Source organism: Periplaneta americana, chromosome 7 (assembly GCF_040183065.1).
Source record: "Periplaneta americana isolate PAMFEO1 chromosome 7, P.americana_PAMFEO1_priV1, whole genome shotgun sequence".
NCBI classification, from domain to species: Eukaryota; Metazoa; Arthropoda; class Insecta; order Blattodea; family Blattidae; genus Periplaneta; species Periplaneta americana.
Window position 1 is genome coordinate 140194576 of NC_091123.1, and position 20341 is coordinate 140214916.

Sequence of the window (20341 nt, forward strand, 5' to 3'; positions counted from 1 at the left end):
TATTAATTATTTTTAGTTGTTCAAGGCCATGTGACGTTAATGAAAATTATATTAATTTTATTTTAGAAACGTTCAAAGAAAGTAAGTGAGCATCATTGTTAGAATTTTGATAAGTTTCATTCCAGCTCGAACCATTAAATATAACCATAGTATCATCACCATAAGAATACAGAGTACCAGAATATTTCTCAACGTTAATTTTAAGTAAATTGTTGTCATTTATTAAAAACAAGACAGGACCTAAAATCGTCTCCTATGATACACCTATATCACGTTTACATGATTTACTAAGCCGTAGACACTTTACTGCTTAAAACACTGGAGTCAATTAAGCAATGTAAAATACTGCCATATTTTTGGCTGTCGGCCGACAATAGTTTATTCTCTGGCTGTAAGAAATTGAAATCTGCCAGGATCAGCCTGAAATCTATTGAGATGGCTACATTGAATCGGACGCTCACAGTCAGTGAGCTCAGTATAGAGGTCACTGCTCATTCATTCATTTATTTTATTCCTTAGATCTTACATGAGCAATGAAGCTTTAAGATGTGGAACAAGTCAAAATTTTACAATATTACAATTACAATTTTTACAGTTTTACAATTTAGTAATTTTCTACAATTTTTACAATTTTGTGCAATTTTTTACAATATTTTGAGAGTGAGATGAGGTGAAGTCCGAGGATTCGCCAAAAGATTACCCGGCATTTGCCTTTTGGTTGGGAAAAACCTCGGAAAAACCCAACCAGGTAATCAAATCAAAGGAGTTGATGCTGAGGACTCGCCATAGACCATCCGGCTTCAGTCCCACAGCTGGGGAAAACCTCGGAAGAAACCATTCAATGAGACCAAAGGAGGATCCAACCCAAGCCCGAACGCAGCTCCGGATCAGCAGCCCAGCGAGTCTGCCAACTGAGCTACATCGATGGCTCTACTAAAAATATACAATACATAGCCAATCAGATTATTAAATTTACAAACACAAACGATCATTCATCAGTTGAGCTATATGTATAATACAAAACAAGTAAGTTAATTAAATTTAAGGCATAAACAATTCAATCAGTTGTGATATACAGAAATTGATAATACATATCATGTAAACTACTTCAAATTACAAACACAAACAATTTATCAATAGAGCTATACAGATTGCTATTCAATTTAAAGCATATAAATATTAAGCATACAGAGAAATAATTTATTACAGTTGTATGAACACTTTTTGATAATTAAATTAAAATTAATATAATCAGTTAAAAACCGTAATTTTAGACAAATCCCATTACATTGAAAAAACAGAATTTGTCATTTCCAACAATAACTTTGAAATTCTAAAGAAGGATCCTACCACCCACTATCAAAGAAATTTAAAAGATACTTTGAAATCCATAGAATTCACTGTTACGAGCAAAGAAAAACGTTCTTTAGTTTTAATGAACTCAAAAGCTCCTACTATGAGATCACTACCTAAAATACACAAACCAGACATCCCCATTAGACCAGTTGTTAATTTTCGCACAGCTCCCACATACAACACTGCCAAATTTTTGCAAACTTATTTGAAGAATAATTTTAAATTCCGCTACAATCACAGTATTAAGAATACCAGAGAGTTGGTTGATATATTAGAGAGTCAACAAATTACTGATAAATGCAAAATTTCTTCTTTCGATGTCACAAACATGTACACCAATATTCCTATCAAAGACACTATTTAAAGGAACAAAATATTAGCCAAATAGAGATTGATGAGATAACCAGATTATTACGTATTTGCACTGATCAAAACTATTTCACTTTTAACAATAAATTTTACAAACAAACTGACGGTCTTCCTATGGGCTCTCCATTGTCAGGTATTTTGGCTGAAATTTTTCTCAACGATTTAGAAAATAAATTTATTGACTCTAATACTCAGAATATTGTTAAATGGGTACGTTACGTTGATGACACCTTTCTAATATACCAAAACATCAGTTCTCAGAATTTACTAAACAATATAAACTCCATACACCCCAATATTCAGTTCACTACAGAAGATGAAATTAACAATTCTTTGCATTTCCTTGATTTGACAATAGAAAGGAAAGATAACAAATTTGGTTACAAAATATATAGGAAACCAACCCAGACTACACACCTAATTCCTATTCATTCGAACCACCCCATTCAACACAAAAAAGCAGGGTTCTATAGTTTAATTAATAGATTACTTAATATCCCCATGTCCAAATCAGATTATGATAAGAACTAGGCATAATTTACACTATAGCATTAGACAATGGCTATAACACGAAATTGGTAGACAGGATTATTTATCAGATGAATCGGTAAAAACAATTAAAAAATTTCACCCATCTGTCAAACAACAAAGAGCGAAAAGATTATGTTAGTTTCGTTTATTCGAACCCATACATTCATAATATTGCTTCCATTTTTAAAAAACTAAATTTCAATATTGCTTATAAAACAAACAACTCTATAGGTAAAGTTTGTTTAATAAATTTCCTTCTAGCAACTTCGATAAATTTAATTCTTCAGGCGTATATAAATTACAATGTCAGTTCCCAGAATGCGATGCCACATATATAGGTCAAACATTTTGTAATTTTTAATATTATATACGATCTTTTTACATATTCATTTTCTCTTTGCAGTCGTGGTATTGCCACTGAAGATGGAGGAGCATTCCTCCGAAACGTCTGGTTTTTAACTGATTATATTAATTTTAATTTAATTATCAAAAAGTGTTCATACAACTGTAATAAATTATTTCTCTGTATGCTTAATATCTCATTTATGAACACTGTTGAATTTGACCTTATTGTGTAAACTTAAAGCATATAAAATTCATCGGCCAAAACATATACAATACAAAGTAAGCAGATTAATTCAATTTACAAGCATACTTTCATTAAGCTATACAAATTTGTGCAATTAATATCAAGTAGATTAATTCAATTTATAATCATAAACAATTCATCAGTTGAGCTATACAGACTACTATATAATTTACAAGCATATACAATTCATCAATTGAGCTATACAGACTACCATTCAATTTACAGTATATACAATTCATCAGTAGAGCTACACAGACTAGTATTCATTTTAAAAGCATAGTTCGCAGACGTAGTTCCCAGTTTTGTCACTAGATAGCATTAGCACAGCAGCGCAACGCACACAGTACGTAAAGAACATGGACTGTCTCAGCTGGTGACCAGTTTAGCCCCGAACTGTGGTCACTATTTAAAGAGCTATTTAATCACAGGTGTGATCGTGATTTTTCGATCACTGTGATTTTCTGCTCATCACTAGTTTCAACTGCAGTTTGATACACGTCATGCACCTAGTCACAATACCTTGGTATTGTAGGTACTAATCATATCCGATGAAGCACGCTTCCATATCTGTGGATATGTCAACACGCAGAATTACTGATACTGGGCTCCCAACAATCCTCAGGAACTGCATGAACGCCCGCTGCACAGTGAAAGGGTGACAGTCTGATGCAGAATTTGTTCGGATGGCATCATTGAGCCTTATTTCTTTGAGAATGAGGAAGGAGAAACAGTTACTAAACTCCGAGTGTTACGTGAACATGCTGGAAACTCTTCTTCCGAATTTCATCCGTGGTCATCGTGAGTGGTGGTTCCAGCAAGATGGAGCAACAGCTCACACATCTAGGATCTCCATGGCCATTCTTAGAAGATTTTCATGCAAATGAAGAGCAACAGCATGTCGCCTAGTTGACTGCCTGGGACTACGACGCACTGCTTTCATAACTCATTCCACATTTGCAGGTGTACAAGCCGAACGAGGACGTCCAAGGGCTTGGTATCCTTTATTAACCCCTCTGTACGCCATTTTGCTATCCACAATACCAAGGTATTGCGACTAGGTGCATGGCGCAGGGCTGGGCAGTATTTCAAATACGTATTTGAAATACATTTTTATTTTGTAATTTGTAAGGATTTTCCAAAATATTTTGTATTTTAAATACTCAAAATACATCAATTTTATGTATTTAAATACAATAGCTGATTTCCTGAATACCATGAAGAAATCTCCAACAGCATCAAGGATCCATCACCCAACACTTGCTGAATGTTTAGCATTATGGAATGCGTCTACGAGACTCAAATCCTCAGAAATTGTATCAGATGTCTTGAAATATTCATTAAAGTTTCCTTGCCCAACTCGATGGAATTCTCTTTATGACTCAATCTCTCAAATATTGCAATTCAAACATGATATAAACAGTGTATGTGAAAAACTGGGATTGCCAACCTTCAAAGATGTTGAGTTTCAGTACCTTGAAGAATATTGTGCAGTTCTGAATCCCATTGCCTTAGCCCTTAATTTAATGCAAAATGAGAAGTCGTGCTATTACGGCCAACTTTTGTCTACATTAATTTCCCTTAAAGACAGATTACATATTCTGTTACGTAGTAATCTACGCCATCTATTCCAAGTAACTCCAGTCCTAATAAGTTCACTTTCATCAAGATTAAAGTGATGTTTGATCTGCTCCCAGAAAAAAATTGAGCTATTTTGGCAGCTTGCTCCACCCATCATTGAAGATGAGATGGCTACCCGACATTTCCTCACTAAGTGATAAGAAGAGGACACAATATGTGTGTGAAATCAGCTGAGCAGTTGTCTGCTACATCTTTGGTCAGTTTAGACGATGAAGACGAAAACAATTTTTATGTTTTCAACTCAAGTACAACAGACTTTGAAAAGCAAAAAGAAAAGAACTTGTCTGATGTGGAGTATGAGCTCATTACAATTCTTCAATGGCAAAGGGACAACCGTGTGCACTCTAGAGAATTACCCAACAGTGAAACAAGCTTTTATAAATATAATACAAGTTTGTGTTCCTCTACGCCTGTAGAAAGACTATTCTGTTTTGCAGGATTTATTCATTCACAAGCAAGGGGATACTTATCTTATGAACATTTCAGGAACTGGTTGTTTTCAAAGGGAGCAGTAATTATTTATATGTAGCATAATTTCATTGCTGACTGGGAAAAGGAAGAAGTTCAGTTACAGTGTTTATATAAAACTTCGAGGTAAAAATACTTTTAACGTTAATATAATATTTTAGATTTTCAGTAATATTCTTATTTCTTTAGGGCTATATATTGTATCGAGTATTTGAAATACAAATGTATTTTGGTTAATTTTTTTAAAGTATTTTGTATTTGTATTTCAAATACAATTATTTGAAGTATTTTGTATTTGTATTTGAAATACTTGGATGTCAGTATTTTGCCCAGCCCTGGGCGTGTATGAAACTGAAATCGAAACCCATGCTGCGTAGCAGTAACGGACTTTTTTTATGAACAACTCTACCGCAGCAATACGGTGTTCAGTAGACCAACGTTCCATCTCAACTAAACTCCAAAACGTACACAACGCAAGGACACACATTAAGCCTACAGCAGCGGCATTCAGCGAGTGTGATTTGTATTGCATTGCAAAAACCGTGAGGTATTTCTGACGCACCCTGTACAATAACGTTTGTTTGTAAACTGATTTACGTGGTTTGCATGGACCATTGTACCACAGTCTAGTATATACAGTCGCGAAGCTCAATACGTAGTAAATATGCAAACATTAGGTAGTTGCTCACCACTAGGGTCGCTAATATCGCCTCATTACAGGCAATGCAAAATAGTACCGTCACAGTCTATTGTTTATAGCACCCTCAAATCTCAAGCTTCGTGACTGTTTATAGTAGACTGTAATTGCACTGTACACTGATATCAAATGGTTCGTCTATATTAGAAACATTTTCACTCAACTTTACTTCACGGAGTTGAGATATCGATGCATTTATAATTTTATACCACATGGAAGTTTGTCTATATTAAAAACATTTGAACTTGCATTTAAGTCACAAAGTTGGAGGGAGAGTTTTAAGATATTTCGGTTCACTGGGTTCAAAAACACTTTCATCGTACTTGTGCTTATCACGGGGGGAAAACTTCAAAATATTACATTATTTAGACAAAACGCAACTAATATACAGTAAGAACACTACTAGCATCAGCGTAAACCTGCAGGTTTAACAGTAAATATAAAGAAAACTAAAGAATTACGCATAAGCTCTAAAACACTGAGATCTCTGATGATGGAAAATCAAATTATAGAACAAATTGAAACATGTAACTATCTGGGAAGTCTAGTCTCCACAACTGGAGGGGCCATTGACGATATCAGATCCAGGATTAAGGAAGCAAATTCGATATTCACTCAATTGTATCCGGTTTGGAGAAATAACATTTCTAACCACATAAAATTGAAAATCTTCAGGAGTAATATTAAAGCTGTCCTATTTGGATTTGAAACCTGGCTATCAAACAGTACAATTATAATAAAGTTGCAATCCTTTATGAACAGGTGTCTGAGGAAGATTTTAAATATCTACTGGCCAATGATAAGTAACGAAAATTTATGGAGACTAACAGAAGAAGAACCAATAGAGATTCAAATTAAACGACGGAAATGGAGGTGGATAGCACATACTCTGAGAAAACCTAATGAGGCTATAGAAAGACAAGCATTGGAATGGAATCCCCAAGGAGCTAGGAAGGTGGGGCGACCAAGAGGGACATGGAGAAGAACGGTTAATGAAGAGGTGGGAAAGTCTGGAGAGAAGTGAAGGCTACGGCAGCAAATCGTGTCTGTTGGAAGGTTCTCACTGAGGCTCTATGCTCCACATAAGGAGTGAAAGGATATACTACTACTAGCATCAGCGATTAATCCTTTGCTACTATAAAACTTTGTGTTGTACTAGTAGACTATATTGTAAATCCTGTCTGTATATATTTCATCTAGACTGTGACTATAAATTAAGATTTTATATTAGTAGGTCTATTAAGTTTTTTGACTTGTTCCATATTCTAGCTGTAAGCATGTATGAATACCATGGAATATTAATAAATACAATACAATACAATAAGTCCCGTCGCTCTAATTTCCGGCAGCCAATCGCGTTGCAGGTCGGCTACATTGAAACGTGTGCGTCTTGTGATTCGCTGAGGAAGACGTTATTAATTTCTTAAGGCTCGATAAATACTTAATATAATCGCCCGCCATTTTAGCTCTTTCGTTGGCGTTCGCAGAAAGCACACGACTTTATTTGCCGCTCAATTATTTGCTGAATTACACTGCGTTTGATTTATTATCATAGGAGCTACGACATGATAATGTTTAACGGTGTGGCAAATAGATTCTTCGTATGGTAGCTCGGCAACGTAAGAACAAAAATGACGAACGATAGCCTACTACCTACCTAGACTTTATAGAGCCTTCACTTTCTAAGACGTAAGCAAAGAGGAGGAGTCACGCCGGAAATAACAGCATCGGGACTATAAAAACTGTTGCGAAACGACGAATTCTTTCTGTGATTGTTAGAATAACCGACAGTCGACACTGTCAGATATACCATATTTTGAATGCAGACAGCATTGTTGGTTAGGAATATAGAACTGTCTGAAAAATGTTGATTGTGGTGTGCATGTACTGGATGTATTATGCATGTTAAAAATATTACGTTTAAACTTTATTTAATTAATTGTTATATTTTTTAAACAATAAATAAACTATGTTAAAAGCAGCATATCGCTATTTTATTTTCAAAACCTCGTAACTACCTCGAATGTCGATTTTCACTTTTTGCGCGTTTTTTAATAGCATATCCACAGATCATCTACTGACAAAGCCGTGAAGCTTAATTTAAAATACTACCGTTAATATTGGGCAACTATGAAACCACTTAATTTTTCTCTGTGAATACACTTTCAAAACGCGCAAAAAGTGGAGATCGATATCGGAGCGAGTTGCGAGGTTTTGGTGTTAAGGTGGCGATCCTATAGTCGCGACGCTGTTATTCCTGGCGTGACACCTCCTCTTTGCTTACGTCTTAGGGAGTCAAGGCTCTATAAAGTCTAGGTAGGTAGTATCGTTCGCCATTTTTGTTCTTTCGTTGCCGAGCTACCAGACGAGGGATCTATTTGCCACACCGTTAAATATTATCATGTCGTAGCTCCTATGATAATAAATCAAACGCATTGTAATTCAGCAAATAATTGAGCGGCAAATAACGCCCTCGTGTGCTTTCTGCGAACGCCAACGAAAGAGCCAAAATGGCTGGCGATTATATTAAGTATTTATCCAGCCTTAGGAAATGCTGTATATACTAGACTGGTAAAAGTACGACGACGCAAGTGTATCAGAAACTTTTTATATGTACTTATAAAAACGCAGGTTCAGAAACGCATATATATAACAAATTCGCTAAAACATACATAGAATGAGATCAGTATTACCGTTGGCTGTAAAAGTATCATTGATATTTATGACCCAAGTGCATCTGCTAGATAATAAACGTGCCATGTAACTTCCTACCATTTGAGACGCCATTTTGTGTCCGCACATAGCAGTGTAAATTGCGGGAAATTTGAAATTAAGCTAACGTAAATGCGAGGTTTATATATAACATTATGAACATATGAAAATTGAAGGGACCGAAAACTATAGTCGCGACGCTGTTATTCCCGGCGTGACTCCTCCTCTCTGCTTACATCTTAGGAAGTGAAGGCTCTATAAAGTCTAGGTAGGTAGTCTCGTTCGCCGTACCTCCTACGATAATAAATCAAACCCACTGTAACTCAGCAAATAAATTGCGCGGCAAATAACGTCCTCGTGTGCTTTCTGTGAACGCCAACGAAAGAGCCAAAATGGCGGGCGATTATATTAAGTATTTATCGAGCCTTAGGAAATGCATAACGTCTTGATCAGCGAATCACAAGAAGCACACGTTTAAATGTAGCCGACCTGCAATGTGATTGGCTGCCGGAAATTAGAGCGACGGGACTATAAATAGACTAATAAAACTTTAAAATTAATGTGAAATTAAATTTATTAGGTTATTTTGTATCAAATAAATGAGCAATTTATTCAGCAATAATTAAGGAATTTTAAAATCATTTTATTAAAACTAGGGGCGGGCCCCAGGCTAGAACCGCCTCTGCTCCTCGGCTACACTCGAAGAACGACATCCTCCCAGTCATTTTACGTCTAACATACCACCTCCCGATTCTGCCAGAACAAACCTGACATATTCTTAACTCTCACCTGCAATCCGCGAGTTTTTCACGTGGGAGTAATGCAGTAGCTACTTCAGATCATTGCGGATGAGGCTGAGAATGCCGATGACGATCAGTTACAAGACAAATTCTACGGCAATATAAGTGGACTGCAATCAGTCACCTTTCTACATTGGGAAAGATGAATTGATCATTTGGAACATGCATCCTGGACCGACTAATATGAGAACAAGATGATACAATATTGTAACACAGCATCCTGGTATACAAGAAATGTATCATAAAATAAATTATTTTTAACATAAATTCATATACAGTATATATATATATATATATATATATATATATATATATATATATACTTGGTGTTCATTTCAAAGTGTGTCATGACGTCACTGTTGTTGGGTCACCGATTTGAAGCGAGTTTCAGCTTATGTGTTAGAGAAGTTGCCTATTATTTAAGGCGTTCTTCAATCTGAACTTGAGAACGTGTACGGTATAACTTGAACGTCGTAGCAACAGATGGCGGTCTGTACGGTCTGTGTGCTACCATAACCTCTTTCGAACTGTGTTTTGCGCCGGCAAGTCGTACGCAGGGTATTTGTTATCATCGGTTGCATACGGTAACATTCCATAACACAAATCAAATGCTCCGTGTCCATGTTGACCATCGAAGTTAATGTCAACAAATACGTAAGTAATCGTCTTAACCCTCTCCCCATATCCCGACAGTACGTATATCCAAACAGTTCACATTCCTGCCACTACCGGCGTTACCGTACGTATCGGTACGTACTCTTCAGAATGAACGCCGTACTTGCTAGGCAACTTCTCTGCCTCTTAGGTTATACACCTCTGCGGAAGTGTAGGAAGATTGAATTCTCTAAGCTCATCGGCTAGCCACATGACGGCATACAGCGAGCCATGACACATTTTGAACTGAACACCCAGTGTATATATATATATATATATATTTATTTAGTTATTTATTTTGCTTTTATATTAAGTAAAATAAAAAAAATTGTTAAAAATTATGGTCCAGAAATGGTAAAATAAAAGTAAAATACGGTAACTATAAAAGCAGATTTCAAAGACATATTTGGTCCGATGAGTATAAATATTGCAAATGAATATATCTATATTTATTTATTTCCGTCTAATTATTTATCTTTTATTATAAACAATCAAGCCATTAAATTATGACATAAAATTGAATATATTTTTGAACTTGCAAGAGTCGAATGTTTTCGCCATGAAATGCCATCATCAGGTCTCGTAATAATGGGTAACACACAATGAACACTTTCCTAACATCTGGTTATTTAAAATACTACCCTTAAATATTTTGGTAAAATATTCGTAGATTTAAATTTTAATATTAGTCTTTACCGTAATTATACAAAAAGCAAAGTTTTCATTTATCTTTAATATTATTTTACAGTAGGGTTACCAATCGTCCGGGAATTTTTCCGGATTGTTAGGAAATCAGTACCTACCTAATAACGTGACATACACTCTCAAATTTTAGTTTGTAAAAGTCCATACCAATATAAAATAAATGTAAAGGAGGTCAATATTTCAGAAAATCGTTTATTATTTATAAAAAATAAATTTTTGAAACTAAACAACAGAATAGCATAGCCTATATATTTTTAATTTAACAAGGTATTAAGAGTAGGCTATGAAGTAGTAGTTATAAGACCACCATCAACTAGTTTCATTGTAGTGTAGCCTATATGAGTCGCCTAGAATCGAACTCCACTTTCTCCAAATTATGATATATGGATTTAAAACATGTTTCAATTAATAATTTTGCAGGGAATGTGATAAACTGCTCGTTTGGAGCTAAACTGCCTTCACTTTAATAGTAAAATCACCGTTTGGAATCTAACTGCACTAGTTTTTCGTTTTTCCTGAAAAATCACATTTGGTACCAAAATAATAGATAATAGGAATTATAATATGTAATATTGTACACTATTATTATTATTATTATTATTATTATTATTATTATTATTATTATTATCCATGTATTGTGGGTCCCTATCACCACGGCATGGCGCGTCCTCAGGTTGCGGATGAAGGAGACGGCCTCCAGATATGGAGGGTAGCTCTGAATATGTTGAATAAGCAGTCGCGGACAGCCGATGAGGGGTGGTCCTCCAGCTTGGGGGTTGGGCGAAGGGCTAACAACCCATCACTGTAAAAAAAACAGCTTGTAACGAAACCTTAAAATAAGCATCGGAATGGAGTGATACTCTGGCACGACCACAGCAAAGGAATAAGGTTTTGAGATTTGGTACTTGGAAAAAGGTGCTTAGGAAAATATTTGGGGCTAAGAGGGATGAAATTACAGGAGAATGGAGAAAGTTACACAACACAGAACTGCACACATTGTATTCTTCACCTAACACAATTAGGAACATTAAATCCAGACGTTTGAGATGGGCAGGGCATGTAGCACGCATGGGCGAATTCAGAAATGCATATAGAATGTTAATTGGGAGGCAGGAAGGAAAAATACCTTTGGGAAGGCCGAGACGTAGATGGGAAGATAATATTAAAATGGATTTGAGGGAGGTGGAATATGATGATTGAGACTGGATTAATCTTGCTCAGGATAGGGACCAATGGTGGGCTTATGTGAGGGCGGTAATGAACCTCCGGGTTCCTTAAAGCCAATAAGTATTATTATTATTATTATTATTATTATTATTATTATTATTATTATCATTATCATCATCATCAGTTATTCATAGATTTAAAAAAGGCATATGACTCGGTTAAGAGACAAGTTTTATAAAATATTCTTATTGAATTTGGTATTCCCAAGAAACTACTAGTTCGTTTAATTAAAATGTGTCCCAGTGAAACGTACCGCGGAATTCGTATAGGTTAGTTTCTGTCTGACGCTTTTCCAAATCACTGCGGGCTAAAGCAAGGAGAAATCCACAAACGATTACGAAAAACACGATAATTTTACTTGAAGCAAGTAAGGTTATATATTTGGAACTAAACCCAGAAAAAAAAACAAAGTATATGATTATGTCTCGTGACCAGAACGCAGTACGAAATGGAAATACAAAAAATGGAAATTTATCCTTTGAAAACATGAAAATATCCGAATACCTTGAAACAACAGTAACAAATAGAAATGACACTCTAGAGGAAATTAAACGTAGAATAAATATGGAAAATGCCTGCTATTAACTATCCGGTTGAGAAGCTTTTGTCATCCAGTCTGCTCTCAAAAAAGCTGAAAGTTGGAAGTTATAAAACAGTTATACAGGTTTTTCAGTATGTTGTAAAACTTGGACTCTCATTTTCAGACATGAGCAGAGATTAAGAATGTTCGAGAATAAGGGTGTTTATAAAATATTTGGGGTAAGAGGGATGAAGTTACAGGAGAGTGGAGAAAATTACACAACGCAGAACTCCAGGCATTCTATTCTTCACCTAACATAATTAAGAACATTTAATCCAGACGTTAGAGATGGGCAGGGCATGTAGCACATATGGGTGAATACAAAAATGCATAGGCCCTATAGGGTGTTAGTTTGAAGACATGAAGACTAAAGATCTTTGGAGCGGCCGAGACATAGATGGGAGGATAATATTAAAATGGATTTGAGAGGTTGGGATATGATGGTAGGGATTAGATTAATCTTTCTCAGGATAGGGACCGATGCACAATGATTCGAAAATTGAAAATCCTCGCGAGAATTCATTTTCATTTTTTACTTTTTTACTGACAATTTTCGCTTACGCTACTTGATTAACAAAATATTGGACCATTTGAATTTGATACTAAAATATTTATAATTTAATAAATATGACGGTAAGAACAGCTTGGAATTGGAATGGAATGGAATTTAAGTGAGGGGGGCACGGATGGCCCAGCACTGCGACCTGTTGAGATCTATTGAGCTAACCCTCGATATGGAATGAGTTGCGTGCCACAGATCCTCTACGCGCACCAACCCAACCACATGACTCTGTAACGACCGGTCCCTACAGCCGACAAAATCCATATACCATTCCTGCTTTGGCAAATTCCCCCAAGGCCCCCCTGTCGGTCCGAGGCGAAACTCCTCCCCCGAGTAGGTCCGCCTCAGTTGCTCGTTGCAGAAGGCATCCAACGTCGTTTAGCTACATTCCACGGAGGCCGGTCGAGAGAGTCAGTAGTTCCGGGAGGTCGCCTGTAGAGTGATCTGAAAAACCAGAAACGGGATGATGGGGGAGGGAAAGAAGTGGCGAAGATGAGTGGGATTCCAATCGCCTGATAAAGTTACCTAATATTCATCCATAGAAGTGAGGGAAAATCCCCGAAAAAACCTCACCCAGGCAACTCGTCTTCAATGTTTCAAAATTTCAATTTTCACGCTAATGAAAACAATACTTTTTTCTAAACTTTAACACGCGTTGTTTAATTACTAATGCATTTTATTCTGAAGAATGACCGTTCTAGATCATAAAGAAATAGTAAAAATGTAAATATAATCTTTGTTTAATTTTTACATATTCCACAAAAAATGTGATGAAATAAATTCTCGTCGAGCTAAAAAAAAATTGTAACTGAACGTAGCAATAAGCTTATGTTTCAATGAAAGCTTATAGTGTGTAGAATGTGACAAAATGAAAAACTTTTGGTCATGAGTGTAGTGATGTATTTTGTGAGAGTCTGCAGGAGCGCAAGGGCCTGCGAGGCAGGTAGGCACCACACTTCCTCAATCAGCACCCCACACTGGCTCTACGGCAACGCGTAAATTTCTGCAGATTTTTTTTTAGCTTATATTGGTTATTCAAATAGTGAGGTATGCTGCAGTTTCGAGTGTGCATACTTTATTTTAAACTTTGCGAGTTCACAATGGAATGTCGAAAATTTCGGAGAGAAATGAACGAAATTTTTCGACAAAAATGTGCTGAAGATAGAAATGAACAACGAACACATTTCATTAGTTAGGTATTAAATTGTTTAAGAACCACTCTTCACCTGAAGATGAAAAGAAAATAAGGACATAAGTGATGATTTTTGGAAATTATTATTTTATAAACTTGAAAATTGACGCAGAAAACATGAAGAATTTTTCATTAAATTATGCAAGTTGGTTCAACGAGTTTTTGAGTGTTTCCAGTGGTAGAATCCTAGAGGAATTTTCAGGTTCAGAAGAGGTTAAACGAGGACGCCATAATTCAATTTTTTATGAAAGCTGTGATAGAGGTAAATTACGAAAAATAGAAGCAATTCGTCAAGAAAAAAGAAATGTGACCGAGTTAGTTTTTGCTACAGAAACAAGACTTAGAGAAGAAGACAATTTTTACTTATTATTAAATAGGAAAGATTGGAGAATGCTTGGTTTGCAGTGAAAGACCTGCCCTTAGGAGATCACTGTAAATGAATTAACATAATGCTATAAACCGAAGCAACTTTTCAGTCTAGGGGTCTTGAAACAATTTATGGTCCATTATTGATGTGATGTTACAGTACCGTTCCTACCGTAAAGTTTAAATTACACGATTCAACGTCTCTCGACAGACAACTTGCTGCGACTTATAGACTTGGGGTTTTCATTAATTCTAAGATGACCAGGACCAAAATGTTCAGATCAATTAATTTTTTATTCTGAATAATTTATCTGAAAGTTGTCGTTAGCCATAATGTTAGTGCTTCTCACAATATTTAGAAAATTCGACACCTGTGCTAGACATCAGTAAAGATGATGTACCACGTTCTATTGTGAAGTTATGTGCAAATACAGGAGGTAGGTACTCCACACAATTTCCTATTTTTAATTTATTGTGATCCCATTTATTTCTAAAACTTATAGGATGAATAAACTTGTGCCACCCCTGAGTGCGTTCAGACAGTAGGGCTGGTTATTTCTGTATACGTGGACGAGTCGAATGTAGAAGAGAGGATATTTGAATAGGGTCGTCTTCCGACTTATTATTTTATTATGATAGTTTGTAAGTATGTGAGATTTAAAAGGCAGACAGATATAAATGTTAAATAACTGCATTTGAAATTATTTTTCAGCAACATGTACACACATTTACAGCAATTCTATACGCTGTATTATATGAAACATGTTAATTTTTTTTCAACAGCGATTACTACGTAACATCCGTCTGCAATGCCATTGGCTGGACCGAGGAGCTTGCCGTTACTACCTGTCGCTGAACGCTGGACTCCATTTAGTCCAACGTACTCCGAAGAGCAGAGTGGTAGGTCCTGGGTTCGGTAAGATACAGTAACTGTTGAATTTCTAACTTATTTTAAACCGTGTTTAGTGTAATTATTTCTTTCACTCAGATGGAGTTACAGTATTATTTCAAAGTAAAAACTGATTTGTAACGAAGCAAAATTAAATAAAAGGTAATTATGGTTACGATTGACTTTTAATAATGTAGCCATTTTCTATTGCAGTTGGCCAATGAAAATCTCGAATCTTGCTAATGAAATATTAAATATGGTCTAACGGAATGAATATATTAAAATCTGTTGGACATGAATAAGCTATTTGAAATAAAACATCTGCTTTCACTTAGTCATATCTAATTATAGATGAATAATATGTGCTTTAATTCCAGAAAACCACTGGACTCCAGACTATTCTGGAAAATCGTGTTCTGTCGACATCCAATATTTTAATCGTAGACTCCATTTTGTCTAAGCGACATTTTCTGCAGCTATGTAAATGTTCTTGTATTTGAACCGATTGCAAACCGACCCGCAAGTTAAAATTTACTTCGTAAAAGAAAATTGTATGTTATTGGCGTGTATTTCATACTATTCTGTTGAATAACTTAGTCGTGTTTGTTCATTAATACGACGCATGGAAAGAGGAAGCAGTTAAATGAACTTGATTCATGAGATTGATCTTAGGTGTCTCATTGCAATTGAAAATGTTATCCTGCCTATTAAATTGTTAAAATGGCCACTATTTTGTATCAATGGTATAAGTGCGGTAAATTGATAGAAAATATGTGTAGCATGTAGAAACTAATTTGGTGAAAGTACTCTGAATGTTAGCCATTTTGTGTTGGTGTGTTGAATAAAATTAACCGTAGTATTTCGAGGTTTAGTCGGTTCTAACAAATTCTGGTGATGGAGAGATTATAGCATACTGCACTTCTACCATTATAAAAATTTCGTTCATTTCTTGAGTTAAATATATGTATATTCATATTTTCTTCATCACTGATAGTGCACATAGGTGCAAGGAAGTTTAAGTAGTAGCGAATTATTTTTGCAGAGCTTCATGATTTTTTGAAACAGACTCGTAGACTTCCACATTTGAAGTAAAATTTAAAGAAGGAATTTTTTCTATACTTTGTCGTCAAATCAAGGCTAAAACGATTGCCCGATTTGAAGTACAAAAATTGTAGCAAGATTCAAGCTTCTAAACTGAAGACTTCCTCTGTTTAGATGCTGCAGAGAATGTTTATATCTACCGCAAAATTTCTTACAAGAACGCATTTGACTACCCTTAGTATAGGCCTATATCGTGGATACAGTATTCGACGCCTCTAAATACTCGTCCTCGAGAGGTGATAGACAGCTTAAGCAAGGACTATTGATAATTCATGGAGATGCTTGCTCTTCGTATGTCGTAGGAAGTAAATTATAAAATCGCACAATAAAATCTATTAGGATGTTACGACCGCGTCATTGCAATACACGTAGTATGTGATACGGCCTACCAACGTATTGTAGAATAACGAAACGTAAGGTATTCAGACTTGAATGAAGATTTCAGGAAAAATTCCGCACCTTCCAATGCGCGTCGTATTCTCTTGCAGTTAAAAAAATACAGTACAGACAACCAACCCCAATTCTCTGGTTTGGTTTCGTCAGCGATCCTTCGACAGCAGGATTCACAAGGAGTGTTCTTGCCTCTCCATTCGCCTCACGAGGGCGAGAACATTTGATGGAATTGCCCTGCGTCGTTCTATTCTTCACAATGAACGGTTTGTAGATGTAGAAGACCATATTATATTTAAGTAAAGAAAGTCGGGTTGTGTCGACATAGCATGGTGATACTGCATATACTATTAAATTTAATTCTGAGAACCTTTAATTCTAAAATGACTTCTTTCTTTTTCCAACAGTTGTGAATTTCTGCATCTCTGAATGAGTTCACACGATGGGTCTGAATGTATCTGCATTCCCGGACGTCTATCAAGTGGAGCAAAGTAACCCAAATTAATCAACTGTATTTCGTACACACGTTATCAGACGACGAAATTGACTAATCGCCTAACGAAATAGCAGAAAAGTGTGTAATTTGGACAAAGACGTGAGTAAAGCTGTTGCAAGAACATACATTTAAGAGCTTAGCAGGTGGTTCTATATGCAAACATTTGTTCGTCTCACTTCAACTTGTATCCTTTTCTGTCTCTTTATGACTTGTTGCTGTTAACTCTGGCATTGCAAACATACATACAAAATTGAGAGGTAATTATTTTATTGCGTAAAATTTATATAAATAATTTTTTCTTAAAACTTTCCAATTTTAGTGGTTTTACAACATGTTAAAAAAGAAAATAAAAACGAATAACACGAAAAATCGCTCTACTAAAAATTTACTTTACAACCACTATTTATAGGCCCACATGACGAGGAGTATACAACTCGCTCTGGGGATTCGTACGTATTATGTGGAGATGCATTCGATCATAATATATATATATATGCAAACCTAATCTGTCACTGATTCGTATATGTGCGGCATATACGCGGAGTACGAAGGGAACTACCTCAGCACTAGTTTCGCCGAAATTTACTTCATTCTTTGCAACAAAAGAATCAATGGAAATTAGTCCTCTTGTTGTCCAATGCAAACTAACAACATTGCTTAAATAGCGAAACGGCAATCTGTAATATCTCACATTGAAACGTGGAGTGCGTTAATGAATGATAAAAATTTTCCCCGTTTAATGTGTTATGGTGTCGTAAGTTGTTTATATTTTTAAACAAATGCCAAATTCTGATGTAATGTTTAAAAAAAAAACTTAAAACTAGCCTTCGAAAACCAAAACCTACACTACAGCAAATGTCGGTGAACCCAAAAATAACGTAGTTTACAGTTAAATTAGTTTGAAATAACTAACATAAGCAAATCCCTTCCCCAAAGAGCGTAAGATTAAATGAAAAGTGAACTAAAGAAACCGGAATTGACAAAAGCAATTAACGTAACTCGATACCATAAATACGGCTGGAATGGTAACTTACGTTAAGTCCATTCTCGGCATTTCTCCCAAATAATTTTGTAGAGTTCCTTCAGTGAAGCAGCGAAACACGGGAGTGAGATAAGTGGCAAACAGGTTTGGAGCTCACATTTTCAGTTCTTTCTGAGTCTTAAACTAATTTGCAAGAACGCATACCTTTTAAAGTTTCCTCATTAATTCATTCACGGCTGCAGTCTCATCTATCAGGCGCAACTACATATTAGTACAAGAAACTACTGCACGTGTCATTTTTCAGTCTATAAAGTGCTTTTAGTACTCAAGATTGGGTTCTCATACTGAAGAACTACTTTGGTGTCAAATACAAAAAGAAGAGCGGGTTTCTTATGAAGTCAAATTCTAGTTTCACATTTTGGGAATATTTCGCATGCAAATAAAATTCTCCAGCGAACAGATGAATGAGATTCATTGAAATATAAATATTGTGAATGAATATGCTAATTCCAAACAGAATTGTTACTCATACACAAAATGTTTTTGTTCACAGCATGTAGGCCTAGACCTACTACACGTAACTTTTGTCTACAAGGCACTGGCTGAACAACACTGCTTGCCAGACATGCACGTTACTGACATGTGGTATTAGTCCATCGTACCCAGTGGAGCAAAGCATATGGTCCTGAGTTCGCTAAGGTAAGTGACTTGAAATATCTTCAGGAAGCTTTCGTGCATTTGAATTAAAATTACATATCCTTAAAGAAGGCTGCTGTTCTGATGATAAAACGAGGAGTTATAATTTAAACTTAGAGTTGTAAAATAGAAAAAAATCAGGTTTAGAGGTTGATTCATACAAATCTTGTGGAGTTAATCACCATGTCAGGCCGTGAAAAGAGCGGGCCCGGAATCAAATCCTAGTTGGGACATCTTACCTGATTGAGGTTTTTCCAGGATCCCCCCCCCCCCCAAAGACATTAAAAGCAAATGCAAGGTAACTACCGGCGTTGGACTCTGGATTCATCATTTTGCTGGGATTATCACCATCTCGCTCAGACCGTGAACATAGCAGTTGATAAAGCGTCGTAAAATAAAGCATATGAAAAATCCGATGAATGATAAGCTAGGCTACTCCAATCGTAGGTCGTTTAAAATCAAAGGGATAGCCTTCAAAATAAGAGCATTCTTAGAAATACTGCAGGATGTTAATACTAGGCTAACTACAAACCTAACCTCTGGTCCCAATATGTATTCTTTGTTTAAATATAGAACAATATCTGCTAGCACACAAAATATGCCATTACTACAATACTACCGCGGTATACAGTCAATAATCAGCTCTACAAACGTACGGATAGAACAACACTACGTAAATATATAGACCAATTGCCACTCTGACAGTTAAACTCCGCATTTAGAATTATGAGTCACTGACCAATCGGGACAAACGCATCTGGGATTAGGCACACGCACTACTGATCCTTGGCACGTTCGCCACACCTCGCATATAGAAGGCACGCGCTGGTGATCTTGGGGCTGCACAGCACTGATCATGGAACTACGCTCCTTTGACTTAGGTACTGCCGCCTCTGACCATATGGCTACCCTCCTCTGATGATAGGGCTACCCGCCTCTGACGAAGGTAAGACGCATCTCTGATGACGGGGATAAGAGCTTCTGAATGAGAGGTACGCGTCTCTCACCTTCTTTGTAACCCCTTTGGATCCACGGGATACATGTTTAAGACCCGGGACTTGTAGCGCCTCTGGAAACGGTGAATGCTCTATGGCATCAGTCACGGGTAAGCGTCTTTGTTATCCGGGAAATGCGTTTAATGGCATCCGAACAAGCGCCTTCCTCATCATGAACATGACCCACTGGTTCCGGGACACAAACCAATAACCCAGGTTCATGCACACTTTCCTATGGTTCGTATGCCTCTGACTCCTAGGGCATGCGCCTCTGACGCCTGGTTAACACTACTCCGACATCCTGTAAAACTTTGTTCGACGTGTGGTAAATTTGTCTCATCGTATA